Raw genomic sequence first — 15700 nt, 5'->3', positions numbered from 1 at the left:
GGATAATTAGTGCAATGAGACTAATAATAATTTTTTTTGGGGCCAAAATGAGACTAATGATAATGAATAGAGGCAAAAGTAGACAATAAGACTAAAAGCTTTAAAGTATTATATGGGTAATTAAAAATAAAAACAGGTTATTCATAAATAATTCTCTCATATAAAAAAAAATTGGAAATGATAAGTTTGTTGACTGTGATCTATAAAGAAGAGGAAATGTAATGAGTCAACAATTGAAGTAAATGCATAGGGTCCCTTCCCAGAAAGTATCATGGCTCTTAAAAGCAAATTAAGGCCACACCTTCCCAAAAGTGGTTTTGTCCTCCTCGTCCAACCCACATAAACCTTTTTCTCTATCACTGAAATATCAATTCATCTTACCTTAAATGAGTGACCTACAAGCAAATATATCCACAGTCCCAGCCGATTTTTACGATCGAACGAACACACACACACGCATATCCATCCCAGTTGTAATAGCTTCATTTATTACAACTTTTCTTTGTACCCACCTAGCTCTTCGTTCTAAGTCACTGCCTCAACTCCTTATTGCAAGTTTCAAGTAACCGATTGTTTAATGAAAAATCAGTTGAAATTAATTAAAAATAATAAATAGGTAAAAAAATACTTTTTCTTAAATATATTCTTATAATAAATGAGAAAAAATGTACGTGGAAATGTGCTCCTCTAGTTTTATTTATATGGGGCAATTTCAGCATATTTCACATAGGCCAAAAAAATCTTAAACTATATTAACTCTCTCTTAAAGTATAATAACTTTTCAATTTTACTCATATTTAATATATATCTTTTAAAAAAACTATCTACACTATAATAAATTAAGGATAAAATAGTACATTCATACTAAAATTTAAATGAGGTGAATTATAACTAGAGCCAAGAAAAACATTTCTCTGCCTTATAAATAGGTCAGGTAAAAAAAAATTTTATAAGTAAGACCAAAAGAGTAACGAGAAAAAGTGTACCAAAGGAGACAAAATAAATAATTGAGGGCAAAGTTGAAAAAAATATAAATATTAAGACAAACTTAAATTAAAGCTTATAAAATGGACTAAAACCGTTTTCCAATTTGAAGCCGGAGGAAGTACTTTTAGGTTACATATTTATGATTTTGTGACCTTTTTACTCTCGTTGTTTTTGACAGTATACAGCACAGTAACATCATATCAGATCATTCTATCTCACCTTAAATTTACCTTCTAGTTTTACATGCATATATAAACCAAAAAAAAATGTCTAGACAATTATTTTATGCACTGTACCTTATTTTTCCCCCTCCTTTTTTTCATCTTTCAAAGTAAGTAAAGATTTAATTCCGTACAAACCAACAAACGCAGACAGCATATACGTATATCTAGTTTGCAAGACTATATACTTTGAAGATGTACATTTTTCACTAACTTCTTTTACTGGAAATGATGATAATAATATCATCAAGTTTTTTTGTTGCTTCCAATAGTTGGCACCGGTGTAGCCAGTATCAATCTCATGCCGTTAAAACACTCTATAATAAATTTAATCCATATGTGGAAAAGAGAATGCGAAAAGAAAAAAACTTATTTAGATGAGAAGAGACAATATGAATGCATTAAGGAGATCAAACTTAATACTTTCACTTGGACAGAATAAAGATGACATAGCACTATTAGAGTATTTAATAATTTTTCAGTGCAAAAAGAGAGTATATAATTATAATTTATCCCCCCCAATTTGTCTAGCAATCATATATGGACAAAGTATAAACATTACAGACTTAGGAAGTACTTTTGCTTTGTTTCCACTTTCTTCCTCTCGTTTTCACTAAACCTCTCTAATCCTTTTATATTTAGGAACGGAGGTAGTATTTATTTATTAAATGGTTATAATTATAAGTTAGGCGATCACCATAGTATCATTCATCAACATGCCAATTTTAATATATCAATCAATAAGAGTAAGTTAGCTGGTTTAGACAACCATAAGTAATATTACACGAGGTAATATTAGTAATGGTTGTGTAAACTAGTTAACTTCTATATATGTGTATGGAAATTTTAGCTTACGATCCCCAAGGAACTAAAATCCAGTACTATACTTTTGGTTTCTATATGCACCAAGCTAATTAAAAACAAAGAAAATATAGCAATTGATAGGGGCTAAGGAGAGTGATTGCCATGCAAAAACAACCCATCAAATGCATTAAACGAAAAACAAATTAATCAGTTTTCTTCAAACTCAGATTGATTCTCCAAGTATTTTAATCTGGGAAATCTCTGATTATGAAGATGAAGGATATAACTTGGCGGTGTGTCTCTAGGTATACACACACACGTATATAAGAATAAAGAAACACATGGGTTTAATCGATGAAAATCTTATGAAGAATTTTACCTTCTTCTATTTAGTATCTATCATGATGCTTATAATTATTAGAGGTTATTAGGGTTTCAAGGTCGAACAGACAACGAAGGAAAGGGAAGTCCACAAGAAAACTTCTCACTTGACAAGAACGGCGTGGAATCCACTCACCCATACAAGAAGAGAAGAGATTCATAATTCGGAGCGATGTGATAATGATGAAGCTTTAAAACACAATTAATCTGTGAAAACCATATGAAAGAAAAAGGTATAAGAATTAATACAATATAAATCATTAATCAGCTAGTAATAAGAGAATCAGTGAAGGACAAGCAGGAGAGAATCAATTAGGAGATACAAAGAAATAAATAAGAACCTTGAGAAATTCTAAAAGCTGATGAAGCTTTGCCAGAGAGGGTCTCTGATATTGTGCTTTGCCTTGTGAAGCATAATATGAGGACTCTCATGGCCCTAACACCGTACATTTATAACTTGAGGGAGGGCAGAAAAATAGGTAGTGTTTTAAGTTTTGACTAGCGGGTGAAACATACGCATGTACAACTCACTCTTTCAATAATATATAAGCAAATATACGTGTGTTCATTTACACAGAGACAGACACACACAGAGAGAGAGAGAGAGAGAGAGAGAGAGAGAGAGAGAGAGAGTGGAGGAGCAGACGAAGAAGGGGGAAAATGGAAAAAGGGGGTGGTGGTTAGATGTGCTCGTGTGTGATCTGAAATGTTGATAGAGTGAGATGAGATTTTTATCGTTTAGAGAGTGTACATGTGGGTGAAACAACCCCACACGATCTCCTACCTACCTACCACCCTCTTACTATATATGGCTACTAACAATTTTAATTGGACCGCTCTTTAATTTGTTTCAAGTCCTTCTCAATTTTTGCAATGACAAAAGCTTGGATGAAATTAGAAATTTCCTATTAAAAATTAAAAAAATAAATTCAAATATTGTATTAAAATGGAGTGATTACAATATTATGAATATCATTTTTTTATTGGTGAGTAAATAGTTTTTTAATTTCATTCAAAACTACTCCCTCCTATCCTTGTTATATGTACGCCCAGCATGTTTCACAATATAATATGTTTCGTTTAAAGCATTAATTTTCTTGCTTAATATCCGTGACTAATTATAAACTTCCTGACTAAGCAATCAAACTTCTGTAACTTATTAACCGTTATTGAGGATAATTTTGATATTTTACAAGAAATAACTAATTTTAACTACATTAATTTATATATAGTTATCATTATGTGCTTATAATAAGGTCAGGAGAGAATACTAACTTAAACATAATATATTGATTTTCTAATAAATAAGTCGTGTTTTCATATGGCTCATAAATATTGTGGCTCATAAAACTTGTATTTTATATATAGATGCAGATGGTTAGAAACCCATTATTGATCCTTATGCCGCACTAATTTTTTAGTAGTACTAGCCTTGTTTGGTGCGATTGATGATAGTTATTCATGGGAAAGGGAGGGCGGGAGGGGGAGAAAAACTTAAAGCAAGGAATTGACTTGTAATTATTTAAGCCCTAATCAAGATTTATTTATTTGTTCTTCATCATCATCATTTGTTGCGTATTGAGCATTTGACACAAAGCAAATGAAGAAACCAGTGCATGTAAACCATAGATATGTGCGTTGATATTAGGGTAAAGGTGCAATTTTTATCCCTAATGTTATTTTTTGGTACACCCTATTAGTGTATTAGTTTGTTATGGGTTAGTTTTAGGAGTATAGCTATACTTTCACGTGCAAGGCATTTGAGTGATTAAGTGCAAGCCTCAGGGCTATAAACATTGTACTCTCATCACTAATAATACAAGATCTAGAATTATCATTGAGCTATATCTTTGGTATGGTATCAGAGCTTGACGCTCTCTATGAACTTCAATCACCTAACTAGAACACAATATGACATTGCCATAAGGAGATCTCTAATTAATCAGATTGATCACCATACAAATAATGTCTACCAATTGTGGATCTAATAGATAAGCATTATCATTACTTCTGGTCTTTGCTTTAGCAAACAATTGTGGTTTTTTAAACAAAAAAATCACAATCAAGCTCGATAACTCGAATTTTCTGCTATAGAACAGTAGATTTATTTCATGATTAAGCAAAATAAGATGCATTGCTACATTGACAGTACTATGTCTCCTCTACTGATGAAGGTTCACAGTGATGATGGTCAAGAAACTCATAATTTTGAGTTCAATGAGTGCAAAGCATTGGATTCGACCTTAGTACCCTAGTCACTTACATCTATTACTCTAAATATTCTTCCTAAATTAGTCAAACTTAAAACGGCTACTCAAATTTGAAAAAAGCTTAATACTCTTTACCCAACAAATCAAATGTGAAGATTTTATCATATTGAAATCAGTTATCCAATTAGAAGAAAGGAGAGCAATCAATGTGAGACTATCTTGCAAATCTAAAATCAATATGTGATTATTTGGTGATGCGTAGGGAGAAGATCGATGAGTCAACATAGGTTTCTCACATACTTAATGGCCCCACAATGGAATATGAATATGTTATCATAATTATTAATGTTGCTCAGCCTCAATTCAACTTAGCGATGATGACTACTATGTTAGTAGATTCTGAATCCAAGCAAAAGATGGTCCTAGCGAATGGAGTCTCTAGCCAATGAAATCATGGCAGGCCTTCAAAATCTTCTATGTAGACCTATCCTGACTTTTATGAGGATGATTATTTTGCAACTTCCTATCACACTCAAGGTCCAGTTACGGGCAAGGTAATTGAAGTTTTCACCCTAATCTTCCTCCAGGAGGAGGTTGAGGTCTATCTCATGCATAAGATCATCTATTTCTGATTCTTCCAAAATTTCATACCTATCATCATCTCAATCACACCATTGAATGATGCCATTATAGTTATGACGATTCTTCCTCTTAATCTAAAGCTCAGGCTTATTATATGTCACATCCTGAATTTTGGGCCCAGAAGCACTGGAATTAGTATGAAATGAGTAGGCTACCAGACTTTTTTTGGTAGAGGTCCCGGAGATCTCTTGGAAGGACAGCAAGATTCCTAGGGACTAAATCGTAAAAAGAAAGTTTTTTAGAACTGAGAAAGGAGGAAGTTAGAGACTCAGAAGAAGTCTCAGGGCCCAAGAATGAGAAATAGAAATAAATATAAGCCAAAGGTTATGTTGGAGGCCTCAATGAAGTAAATTTTGAGGTTAAGCCAAACCAGGAGCAAAATCGTAATTTTGTAAAGTTTTAGGTTGGTAAGGACAAAAATAAAAATTATAGCCGAAAATCCCAAAAAAATCCCAAAAAATGGGAAATGGTAGGTTAAGGGCCAAACACTTCAAAAAAATTTCAGAAAAATGAGAATAAGGTTCAAAGGCCTATATGAGGCTAAAAATAACAAAAATACCCCTAGAGGGAATTTGTGGAATTCCCAGGGTTTTGACTGATTTGGAATATTTTTAAATATGAATTATTTAAGGTATTGGGAGGCCTCAGATAATTGAAAGAAAATGAAAAAAAATACTTGAGGAATGATCACATGTTTTAAAAATAATTCCGTCCTCAGAAAGCAAAGAGGTTGGCTTTAATAGAATTTAAAGGCTATTTATACATTATCCGGGGAAGTCAAAGTCAACTATCTAGAGGTTGACTTTTGACTTAAGAAAAATTAGATGAATTCCTCGTGATGACTAAATAGTATTGGTACCTGGAGACAGATTCTCGGAGTCGAAGACTGGTAGAAAGAATTCGGTCAAGATCACTCCAAAATAAATATTATTAATTATTTTAATGAAAGAACAAGGGAATAGCATCATTCTCTCTTTAGATATATTATATAATGCCATGTGGATTTATTTGAGGTGAGAAAATGGTACCGGAACATGTCCCAGTGGTCCTGGGTAAGTCAGAACCTGAAAAAGTACACTATAAGGTGCAGAATAGGAAGATAGGTAGAGGAATACCTAAGGGTTATATTTTGCACGAATTTTATATTAATTTTCTCCCCATTTTAATGCCAAAATGATGAAGGAATATGGAGGAGACGAGCATATGGTTAGATGGGAAAAGAAGGTATTACGTGTGTAGCTGGATATAAGACACATATACAGTCAGATGTAAAACACGTGTACAGTTGGATTAAAAGCATGCAGATTGATGATGTAAGCATGATGTCATCAAGATGATGTAAGCATGATGTCATGGGACACATGTCACCACAAGATTAAAAGAGAAAATGGACGGTCCAGATCAAGCCACATATTTTTAAGATGAACGGCCTAGATTCAGTCTTGTGTTCTATAAATAACCCCTCCCCTCCCTCATTTTTGTCCAACCTAAAGGAAACCTTAGGGTAGCTCTGGCAAAATGCTTTCTAAAGAGAGAAAAAAAAGGGAGAAAGAAAGGCCAAGTAGTCGTATGCAAGATCAAGCTCCAAAACAAGGTATGTTTATGGTTTTTGATGTAGTTTTCACTGTCCTTGTTGTTGTTGAGCTTGATTATGGATTTTAATGATTTTTTGGAGCTTAAAAATCTAGGGGGATATGCTGCACGAAATTTTTAAGAATAGGAAAAGATGAAATTAATGTTAGAATAATGTTTAAAGGCTTGAAAGGAACAAGAATCAAGTGGTTTTATGTTGAAATTGGTTGAATTTCTTGACTATGTAACTTGAGTAATATTTTGGCCAGGGCTAGTTCTTGGGGCTAGAATTGGATTTTGATTATTTTGATGCTTCCAATGTGTTTAAAATGAAAAATTGTGTGGGATAAAGGTGAGAAAACAAGCTTGGAAGTATTAGAATTAAAAGTGGAATGTTGAGCCCCAAGACCCTATGTTCGGCCAGATCAAGTTGAGTAGGGAGGAGTTTGATTTTGATTATTTTGAGTTTGGAAATAGATTCTACATACAAAATTGTGTGGGAATAGTATGTGGAATTAATTTTGAGAAGATTGGAAATTAAGCTCAAAAGGTAGAAGCTAATATAACTCAAAGAAAACAAAGTATTGATGTTGTTGATTACCATAGCTCTAATGAATGAATGGAAATGATGTGTTGGTGTATTTAGGGCCATGAGACAACAAGGAAAATGAATGGAAAAGGTTGAGCAAGCAACCTCAATGGTTAAAAGGAAAAGGTAGCAAGTTGAAGAGCAAGAAGAAAGCTTAAAGATACAAGGTAGCGAACTTACCTTTCTTGTGTGCTTGATGTGTATGTGTGTATGTGCTATGAATGCCATGATGTGACTAAGCTATGCTACTAAATTATGATTGCTATGTTTAGTTAAGCATGCCTTGGCATTATGTTATGTGAATATGAATGAACTAGCTTACTTTTCATGGCATTTTACCATGCATAAACAATAAAGTTATGGGTCCAAAAACATGTCATACACTTGCATCCATCTTATATGCATAAATGGTCATGTTTGCTACTGAGATTCTCCCGAATCTCACCCTCCCTTAAATAATCATAATAAGTGATATGATCAAGCGAAGGATACATGAAGTGGAAGCAAGGAAAGAAGAAAAGATTTGAGAAAATTTGCTATATTACGTTGTACATTGTATATACCAATGTATATTATAAATGTGTCATTAATGGTATGTGATAATGTATGGGAATGGTTAGTGTATGAATGGAATGGTATTATGTATGGAAAGTCTTAATCATAAACTGTTAGTGCAAGTTAGGGGATAAGTTATCCCTAATTAAGCAACAAAATAGTGACAATATAAAAGTATGGCAAATGACTGACTCTGCCATGAAATTTGGCATGATTAAAATACACATCCTGAGCTTTAAAAAAATTGGTAGATCACTTAAAACGGATGTGTGTACTAAGAGTTATGATTACTCAAAATTGGACTAAATATCTAAAATTTATCAGTAAACAATAACCTGAGAACCAATCACAAAGTTCAATCTACAGGCTTGTTTTGTGAATTACTTGAACCATAACACTTCCAAACGCATATTCTGAGAGATTAAAGGTAGGATGTTTCATTTTGCATATTATGGAATTCCTAATTACTATGCTCGTATTGACTATTACTCTACCTTTGTTCCTATGTGATTTCTATGCCACTTGTGAGTATAGTGCCAAACGCTGGATCTTCCACTTCTTTACTAACTCATACTACTACTCTAGGCTCTACGTCAACTGTCGCTACTCAAGCCTTTGTTGCATCTCTAGCATTTATCATAGATAATGCTTGGTATCCTAATTCAAGTGCTACTAAACATATTACACACGACACTAATACTCTCACATTATCTTCTATATAATCAGGATTTGGTATTATTCAAGTTGGTACAGGCGAGCTATCGTGTATAGCCACTTTTGATCTAATTCAAATATACCCTATTGGTGCTAAACTTAACATGAAAAAATTGTTTTGTACACCTCATATAAAGAAAAATATGTTGTTTGTTGCTAAATTTACAAAGGAGAATAATGTCTTGATTAAATGCTTTCTTACTTAATGTGTTGTTAAGGACTTGATAACAGGCCAACCTCTAATGTATGGCGTTAAGTGGGATGGCATGAACCCTCTTGCAGCTATTGTTCAACACTCCACTAGCTCAAAGACTCCTTTCATTAGCCCTATTTGAAGTGATTCCTTGTTGCTATGGCATCAACACTTGCGATACCCATCTCTAGAATTTGTCAAACATGTGTGTAAGTGTACCTCCATTGCATTTTCTCATTCTAGTTTTGATTCTTTGTGTAAAGCACATTAGTATGGAAAGTTTTATAAGCTTTTATTTCATAGTCCAACTATTGGGTATGACAGAACACTTCAATTAATAATAATGGATTTAGGGTCTTCTTCTCCTTAATTGCATGATTTTGTCTATTATATTTCATTTGTTGATGCATTTAATCAATTCACGTGGATTTATTTTCTTTACAAGAAATTTGAGGCATTTTCTAAGTTTAAAGAGTTTCAAGTATTTATTGAAAATAAACTTGGTCACAAAATTCAACAAGTTTAGTCTAACAATGGTGGAGAGTTTATAGAGTTCAAAACTTTTCTTGCTACTTGTAGTATTCAATAAAAGTCCTTCCCCATATAAACAAAATAGGTTGGTTAAAAGAAGGCATAGAATGTATTTGCTACTATAGAAACTATTTTGTGTCCCACTTCTCTTGATGAAGCTCTAGCTAATCTTGATTGGAAACAAACAGTTTTTGATAAATATAATGCTCTCATTAAGTTTTAGATATAGGAAGTTGTACTTGTTCCTTATCATAGAAAAACTATTGGCTACAAGTGGCTATGGAAGGTAAAAACTCATGATGATGGTATTAGATTTAAGGTTTTGATGATGACAAAGTAAATAGTTAAATTTCTCTGCATATCTTTTCTGATAAGTGTTTATCGATAACTTGATGGGTAAATAGAGTATTCGATCACGTGTCGAATAAATGGCTCAGTTACTTTAAATATAGTTACTGTTGAGCTTTTATCGATCACTTGATGGATAAACAAGGTTTTCGATAACTTTTTTGGATAAATGGTAAGTTTCTCTGCATTTAAGCTTTACTGATAAGCATTTATCGATGATCTTATTGATAAATGTGATTTTCAAACATCTTTCAGATAAATGGGCAAGTCTCATTGAACTATAACCAGTTAAAATGCTTTTTGACTTATCGATGTATTTATTGATTTGTATAATCCTTGGTAACTTGATCTGAAACTAAATAAGTATTGCTTTACTAAACTTATGTTGTTCGATAAGATGTTCAATAAATCTCTCCCTGTTTCTCTAAACTTTCAAGTTTTGTTCAAAAGTTAATCGATAATTTTTTCAATAAACACATTTATTGATGATTTCATTGATAAATACAATTATCGATCACCTTATCAATTAAAGTCATGGTTTTCCTATCTTGCTTTATCTTTGTCTAAGTTTTCTTAAGAGTTTTTCCTAACAGCTTTTTGATAAATTCATTTATCGATAACCTTTCAGATAAAATTGATTAAAATGGATTTGAAAGTTTACTTCGAATTATTGATAAGCTTTTAGATAAAGTGAATTATAGATAACGTGCTATATGAGGCTTAATTATTTTGTTTGAAATTGTTTTTCACGCTACTTTAAGAAAATATGATATTATTTTATCTTTAAGTTTTTCTCAGCTTTCATTATTCATCTTATGTTTTTATAAAAAGCAGAGATGGCCCCTGATTCAAGAAACAAATCTTTTCACTTGGCTTTTGAAGAATCATCATCATAAATCACTTTGGTTAACTTTCACTCTTTATCGATAACTTTCCCATAATGTCCTTGATCCATACTGACTTTGATAAATGAGTTTAATTTTCAAGTTCTCTCATTTCCAATTAATTGATAACTTTATCGATTAAGCTATTTATCGATGAGATCTTCGAAGAATTGATTCTGTGATTTTCTGATCATTGATTTGTGAGTTACAATTCATGCATTAAAATCCAAGAATGATCATCTTTTCTTTTATTCATTTATAATCACTGATGAAGCAAAATATTATACAGGCATTTCTACAAGGTACTAGCCTCAACAACAAAATATCATAAGCGTAGGCTACCTAGCAGAAACATATTAAATACGAAGGCAACCGTTGTAACTACCAACCTACACAAATACTACTTCAACTATTACAAGCTCTCGTGTCCAATGTTTAACTGAAATTCTCTTCTTTTATTCATTTATAATCACTGATGAAGCAAAATATTACACAGGCATTTCTACAAGTTACTAGCCTTAACAAAAAAATATCATAGGCGTAAGCTACCTATCAGAAACGCATTAAATACGAAGACAACCGTTGTGACTACCAACCAATACAAATACTACTTCAACAATTACAAGCTCTTGTATCTAATGGTTAACTGAAACTCTCTCAGTATAAAACACAAAGAGCATTGAATAAAGCAGTGAATGAACTTAAGCTACTAACTGTCAAATTAATTTCCTACATTCAATACTTTATTTCTTACTCTGAGTTTCAGTGTTCATCTTATATACTCTTAAAAGAAAGTCTAAAAATCCTTTACTCATTTTAGCAAATGACTTGAGAGTGTGGGACTCTTGAGGGGAATGTGTAACATCCAGACTTTTAGGCCTAGAAGTTCCAGAAATAGCCTAAATTAAATAGGTTACCAGACCCCTGTGAGTAGAAGTCCCAAAGATGAAAAAAGAAGTTAAAGTAGTTTCAGGGACTACACTGCAAAGTAAAAGTTTTCAGGGGCTCGGGTATAATTAAGGTTAGAGGCTCCAGTAAAGTCTCGAAGGCCCAAAAAGAGAAAAGAGACTTGATACAGGCCAAAGGTTAAGCTAGAAGTCTCAAAGAGAGGATTATATGAAGCTAAGTCCAAGAAGGGACTAAACTGTAAATTCAGAAAGTTATGACCAACAGGGGTAACAATGGAAGAGTACGCAAAGAACTCCAAGAAAATCCTAGAAAATTAGAAATAATATTCTAAGGCTCTTCTATGAAGAGAAAAGATGAAAATACCCCTGAGGCAGCTTAAATGGAATTTATGAGGTTGTGACCGGTAAAAAGTATACCGTTTGAGATAATTATTTGAAATAGCAAGAGACCTCAAAAGTGTATACAAAAATGAGGTTAAAGGGTTGAAAGGTTGTACTAATTTATAAAATTAGTCCCGCAACCAAAAGGCCAGTAGAGTGGCTTTAAGAAATTAAAGAGCCGGTTTTGCCGATAAAAGGGTATTTTAGTAAATAAATTTTATGCAAGGCTTAAAGGAAGTGTTATGGGCTAAGAAAATTCATAGATACTCTCTAAAATTAAAGAGAATTTATGGATCTAACAGAAAATAATTACAGAGGCCAGAGCACTGTAACTAGAGAAAAGAAGTTAAACCCGGAGTAAAAGTGCACCGATAAAGTATTAATCAGAGTCTTGCACTTTACTTGGGCCACAAGTCACCACTTGTCAAGCCTTTAATGGATGGTAATTAAAGCTTTCCAAGTGTCAAGCTACCAATGGAGAGGATCTTGACTTTGGAATTTAATTACATTATGATTTAAGTTAATTAAGAGAGAGGATTAAGATTAAGTAGGCTAATGACACTTGGCATAACATTAATGATGGTTGGTGGGATATTTTGTACACACTAATGAGCTCATCTCTCCCCTAAATCAGATGGGAATTTCGTGCAAGGCATAAAGAGAGGGAAAAAGAGAGAGTTTTGAGGGAAAACCAAGAGAAAGGCATCAACTTTGGTCATACAATCAAGGTTCAAGGTGAGTTCTTGGCTCTAGATGTGTTCTTGCCTTGGTTTCTTTCTCTTTTATGGTTGAAAATATGTCTTCTCTCCCTTTTGATGGCTGGTCGAAATGGTTGATGAGTGGGGAAGGGAGTTTGGTTGTTAGATCTTGCTAGAACACCTCAAAGTATGGTAGATCCAAGTGGATCTATGTGAAAATTGGAAGAATTACGTGCTGATTTGATGGCTTTTTTAAATTAGTTACTGTTCATATCTGGTTCTGAAATTTGGCATGCTTAAAGTACACTCTATCAGATTTAAATCCATGGGTAGAACACTTTATTTGGATATGTGTACGATTTATGGTGATTTTTCAAAGTTAGGGTTTGAAATCTGGAAACAGTATTGAACTTTTGGGAGATTGTCGATTTCCGTACAATTTTGGTACTGTTTTGAGTAGAATTGGTTTCTAAAACTATTTTTCCTTTAAATTTAACTTAATTAGCTTTCAGTTAGACTTGGAAGAACTCAATTTGGAGTTTTCTAGATTTAATTATGAATTTTCAAAATTGAGCAAAAATTCTGGAGATTCTGCGTGAACAGTACCCGCGAACCAAAATTTCCAGATTTGATATTCTTGAATCTAAAGCCATCTAAAGTGGTCCTAATTGATAGGAAATAGATCATAAGGATGTAAAATGATAATATTTATATTAGAAAAGTTAGAAAGAAAACCCTAAGACTAAGAGAAAGGGGTTGAGGTTCAAAAAAGCTAGTCTTGAACTTTATGTAATCTAATGGTCCTAATGGATTGTGTTATCATTATGGTTATGTTTAGGACCTTTGAAACATCCAAGAGGATGTTTAGTGATGTTGAACGAATGCCCACATGGTTGGAAAGTCAAGGGAGTCAAAGGAAAAGTAAGAGGAAAGCTTGAGGTGCAAGGTAGTGAACTTACCCTTTATGTGCTTGACATGGTATGCTTATGTGTTGGTTTGTATTTGTTATTTGAATGATGTTGTGACATGATGATTGTTGCTGGAAATGCTGTTTTTAATATGTTCCCATGGCCATGCATTTTTATACCAAGCATAAAGCATGATGGCATGTCACTAGTTAACTTAAATTTATGAAAAACTACATACCATACACTAGCATCCATCTTGTGCATGTATTTGGTAATGTTTGCTACTGAGATTCCCCCGAATCTCACCCTCTCCCTAACCAACCATTTAGGTCAATCAATGGTGGGCACTAATGGCATGAGAAGCAAGGAGAAGAAGTGGAGATTTATTAATGCAAATGATTGATATGAATATTCAATGTATAATTCTCCTATGTTGTAAGTTATGTTATGAATGCCATCAATTCAATGTATATGCTTAGGATGTTTATGGCATGAATGAAAGTATATGAGTATGAATGAGAAAGATTAAGCCCATGCTATGTATGTCAAAGAAATAAAAAGAATTAAAGTAAGGAGATATTAAAGGATAAAACGTAGGTCCTGAAGCAGTTAGTTTTGAGCTTCTGTTTGACCTATCAAATGAATGAGTTAAATCACGAGATTTGGCAGACTTATAGTGCATATTCCAAGCTTCAAAATGAGTGGTAAATCACCTCATTTGGATGTGTATACAATGAGATATGAATTTTCGAAGTTAAGGCGCAGAATCTGGAAAGTCCAGATTTTACCAAATGAATATAAATTTTAATCCAATAAACTGTACGTTTTCAGTGAGGATGAGTTCAGTTGAATATTTTTCCCTTAAAGAGCATTGAAAGAGCTTTCCGTAGAATTTTGGAACACTTCCATACGATTTTTCTAGAATTAGTTATGACTTTTCAAAGTTAGACCTGTAATCTGAAAACTGGACAGTGAACAGTAATTTTCCGAAAATTAACGTCCAAATTGAAATTTTTAAGTGTAAGACCATCCAATATGGTCTGGAATGGTTCTAAATGAATGCTAAGGTATTATATAAGTAAGGTGTGACAGAATGTATCCTTACGGGAAGTAAGGGGGAGTGATTGAGATAGAGTTCAATTATTGTACCGTGGTGCCAAGAGCCTATTGAATCTTGGGGTATAGTGAAGAACTTAGAGGTGTTCTGAGAACTAGACGTAGGTCAAGTGGTTGAGACCAAACCAGTTCAGTGAAATCTCTCTAAACTTATTTATTTCTCTTGATTTTTTTTATTTAAGTTTTAAAAGCAAAATTTTATCACCCAATTAACCTCCCTCTTAGGTGAAACTGCCACACTAACAAATGGAACCTTAGCTAAGCATAAATTTTAGTTGGTAGCTAAAGATATTCATAGGAAGTAGGAAGTGATTACTATGATACATTTAGCCCAGTGGTTAAAGCTACTATAGTTTGCATCTTGCTCACAGTTACTATTAGTTACAAATGGTGACTCTATGAACTTGATTTTAATAGTGCATTTCTGAATTGGGATCTTATAGAGGAGGTATATAAGATTCACCACCTGGTTTTTCTCTTGGTCCCAATATACATTATGGTTGACTTTTAGTCTGTAAACTCTAAAAGGCAATATATAGACTCAAACAAGCCCCACGAGCCTGGTTTTTGAAACTCAATGCATCATTATGTCAGCTAGGTTTGGTAGCCTCCAAGTTTGACTCATGTTTCTTTATTTGCAAAACAGATGCTTATGTAGTATATCTGGTCCTTTATTCTAGTGAAATAGAGATTACTGGGCTTATGAAAGCTTTAAGCAATATGTTCTCTCTAAAGGTACTTGGTGATCTGTCTTATTTTTTAGGAATTGAGTCCTATCCGACTACTAATGGACTTATTATGTCTCAAAGCAAATATATCTTTTAGCTTCTTGAAAATGCCAAGTTTCTAGTTGCAAGGCATTATGATACTCCTATGGCCACCAATATACATCTCACTACTACTTCCAATAATCAATTCCGCAACCAACATCTTCACAGGAGTATTCTTGGTAAGTTACAATACCTAGGTTGCACCAGACCTAACATTGCTTTTACAGTCAACAGACTAAGTTAGTATCTACATAATCCTCGAGAGCCTTATTGGTCTGTGTTAAATGA

At 33.2% G+C, this 15700-nt stretch overlaps 1 long non-coding RNA gene across 1 annotated transcript; it reads right to left on the bottom strand.

The window, feature by feature from the left end:
- Positions 1–1320: 1320 nt before the first annotated feature.
- LOC114738568 (uncharacterized) lies at positions 1321–2977 on the bottom strand. The gene is made up of 2 exons (XR_003739541.1): positions 2735–2977; positions 1321–2600 (listed from the first exon to the last, which is right to left on the bottom strand). It is a non-coding gene; the product is annotated as an uncharacterized LOC114738568 (long non-coding RNA).
- Positions 2978–15700: the final 12723 nt, after the last annotated feature.

This window comes from Neltuma alba, unplaced genomic scaffold (genome assembly GCF_004799145.2).
Source record: "Neltuma alba isolate B1F8T4 unplaced genomic scaffold, ASM479914v2 tig00013626_pilon, whole genome shotgun sequence".
Classification (NCBI taxonomy): domain Eukaryota; kingdom Viridiplantae; phylum Streptophyta; class Magnoliopsida; order Fabales; family Fabaceae; genus Neltuma; species Neltuma alba.
The sequence above is the reverse complement of the archived record's forward strand: the minus strand, read 5'-3'. Positions and strand labels throughout refer to the sequence as shown.